Raw genomic sequence first — 4,155 nt, 5'->3', positions numbered from 1 at the left:
TATATTATATATATAATATTATATATCTAATATATATATATATATATATATTTATATATCTATATATTTATATTATTATATATATACTATAATATTATAATACTATATATATATATATATATATATATTATATAAATAAATATATATTAATATCTATAATACTTTATATATATATATCTAAATATATAAATATATATTATATATATATATATATCATATATAATATATTTATATATTTATATAATCTTATATATATATATAACTATTATCTATAATAATATCTATATATATAATATATATATATATATAGTATAATATTATATATATATATACTATATTATATATCATATATAATATATAATATTATAATAATTATATATTCATATATTTATTTAATATATATAATATATATGTATATAATAATTATATACTATATATATGTATAAACATATTATATAGTATATATATAATGTATATAGTATATTCTATTATATAATTATATATGTATAATATATATCTATATATAATATATGTATATGTATATATCGTATATACATTATAGTATATACTATATATATGTCATATTATTGTATTTCATATGATTATGTATATTATATATTATATATATTCTTATATATATATTATATATATATAAGTAAATATATTTTAATTTATGTTATATATATATGGGAAATTCTAAAATTTTATTATATTAATTGTATATGTCTATATGATTGTTATCTTAAATGAATATATAAAATTATAAGTATATTATCTATTCTATAAGTATCATAATCTTACCTATTTCATTATGTTATATGTATATATGATATTATATTATATTATTATGATATGATATATTAAATTATATATTATGTATATGTATATGTATATATATATTTATTATTTTGTATAATGATATTATATTATATTATTTATATATTTATATTATTTATATTATATATTATATTATATTATATTATATTTAAAATTTATATAGTTATATATTATATTAAAATTATTATATATTATTTAAAATGTAATATATATATTATATTATTTATATATTATATGTTTATGTTATGTATATATATTTTATATGTATATTATATATATAGTATATTATATTATATATATATTATATTATATTGTATATATATAGGTATATGTATTTATATATATATTAAAAATTTATATGTATTTTATGATATTATATATATTATATATATATTATATTATATATGATATTATATTATATAATTTTTTTATGTATATAAATAGGGATTATAATTATTTTTATGTATATAATATTATATGATATTAATTATATGGATATGTTATATATACTATTTGATTTATATTATATAATTATATATATATATATTACTTTGTATAATATTATTTTATAATATATAAAAATATATTAATTATATAATTTTATATATTATAAATATATATTTTATATATTTTATATTATTTTTATATATTATATAATATATATACATATATTATATATACATAATATATATACAGATATATATTTTATATAATAAAAATATATATTTATTAGATATAATAAACATAATTATATTTGACTACCCATAATATATATATTTATATATGACATACAAATTTTAATATAATATATTTAATTTATTTATATATATATATATTATTAAATAAATAAATGTGCATAATATATATAAATACAATATATTTATACTATTATATCAAATAAAAATATGTGTATATATTAACATTATGTAATAATTATATAATATATAATATATATATGTCATAAAATTATAAAAACATATATATTTTGTATACATTTATATAATTAATATATATATGTAATATTTATAATATAATATTTATGTACATAATTATATTTTAAAATAATATATATATGTAATATCTATATAATATTAAAATTTTATATATTTAATTCATATATGATATATATATAATATAAATAAAATACAATTTCATTTTATATTAATTATAATAATAAATGTATATTATTTTATATATACTACATATAATGTTATAATAATTTTTACTATATACATATAATATATATTTTATATTTTTATGTATAAATAAATTATATAATATAATATATAAATTTAGAAATATATAAAGATAATATATTATTTATACATATATAAATTATATAAAATATATACATATTATTATATATACTTTTCATATTATAATATATTATATAATATTATATTTATTTACATTATTATATATTAAATATAAATTTTTTTATAATTATTTTAAATGTATTTATAATATATTTAATATATATATTATATATAAATATTATATGTATATATGTAAGTTTCATAGTATTATGTATATATGTATTATACATAGTGTATAATGTATATATGAATATATATATGTATTATGTTATATGTATATACATATGTATAATGTATATTGGTATATAATTTGTATATGTATATATGTTATATAATGGTTTTGTATATATGTTTAGACCAATATGTATATGTATTTTATATGTATATGTCTATATGTTTATTATACACATTGTTGTGTGTGTGTGTGTGTGTGTATGTGTGTGTGTGTGTGTGTGTGTGTGTAGATACATACATATATATATATAATACATGCCATAAACACATGGCATAAATTAAATATTTGTTATACATATAACATGTGTGTGTATGTGTGTGTGGGTGTGTGTGTGTGTGTGTGTGTGTGTGTGTGTGTGGTGTGTGGTGTGTGTGTGTGTGTGTGTGGTTGTGTGTGTATGATACATACATGGATATATACATACATGCATGAAAAACATGCATAAATAAATATATGTCTACATATATATGCATTGACATAACATTACATCATACATTACATGCATACATACATACATACCATACATACATACATACATACTACATACTACATACCGACATACATACGACATACTACATCAATACTTACATACTACATACATATACATTATATATTTATATTTATAACTTTAGATACTTATTATACCATATATCTTTATGTATTTTAACAACATATTCTTCTGTTCTTCTTTTCTTCTTGGTCTTCTTGGTCTCTTCTTCTTCTTGGTCTTCTTGGTTTTCTTGGTCTTCTGGGTCTTCTTGGTCTTCTTGGTCCTTCTTTTTCCTTGGTCTATCTTGGTCTTCTTTTTCTTGGTCTTCTGGGTCTTCTTTTTCTTGGTCTTCTGGTCTTCTTTTTCTTGGTCTTCTTGGTCTTCTTTTTTCTTGGTTCTTCTTTTTCTAGGTCTTCTTGGTCTTCTTTTTCTTGGTCCCTCTAATTCTTGGTTCTCTTCTTCTTCTTTCTTCTTTTTCTTGGTCGTCGTCTTCTTTCTTCTTCTTCTTTCTACTTCTTCTTATTTTCTTCTTCTTCTTCTTCATCTTCTTCTTGGTCTTCTTCTGGTCTTCTCTTGGTTTTGGTTCTTTCTTCTTGGTCTTCTTCTTGGTCTTCTTCTTGGTCTTCTTCTTGGTCTTCATCTTGGTCTTCTTTCTTGGTCTTCTTCTTGGTCTTCTTCTTGGTCTTCTTCTTATTCATGGTCTCTTTCTTCTTCTTGGTCTTCTTCTTCTTCTTTGTTTCTTTTTTTCTTCTTGGTCTTCTTCTTCTTCTTGGTTTCTTCTTCTCTTGTCTTCTTCTGGGTTTCTTCTTGGTCTTCTTCTTGGTCTTCTTTTGGTCTTCTTCTTGGTCTTCTTCTTCTTCTTGGTCTTCTTCTTCTTCTTGGTCTTTTTCTCTTCTTGGTCTTCTTCTTCTTCTTGGTTCTTCTTCTTGGTCTTCTTCTTGGTTTCTTCTTGGTCTTCTTCTTCTCGTTGGTCTTCTTCTTCTCGTTGGTCTTCTTCTTCTCGTTGGTCTTCTTCTTCTTCTTGGTCTTCTTCTTCTTCTTGGTTTCTTCTTCTTCTTTGGTCTTTCTTCTTCTTCTTGGTTTCTTCTTCTTCTTGGGTCTTCTTCTTCTTCTGGGTTTCTTCTTCTTCTTGGTCTTCTTCTTCTTCTTGGTCTTCTTCTTCTTCTTGGTCTTCTCTTCTTCTTGGTCTTCTTCTTCTTCTTCTTCCCTCTTCTTCTTGGTCTTCCTTCTTCTTCTTCTTTCTTCTTGGTCTTCTTCTTCTTCTCTTCTTCTTGGTC

This window comes from Penaeus chinensis, chromosome 9 (assembly GCF_019202785.1).
Source record: "Penaeus chinensis breed Huanghai No. 1 chromosome 9, ASM1920278v2, whole genome shotgun sequence".
Lineage (NCBI taxonomy): Eukaryota > Metazoa > Arthropoda > Malacostraca > Decapoda > Penaeidae > Penaeus > Penaeus chinensis.
This window is presented reverse-complemented; position numbering follows the sequence as displayed.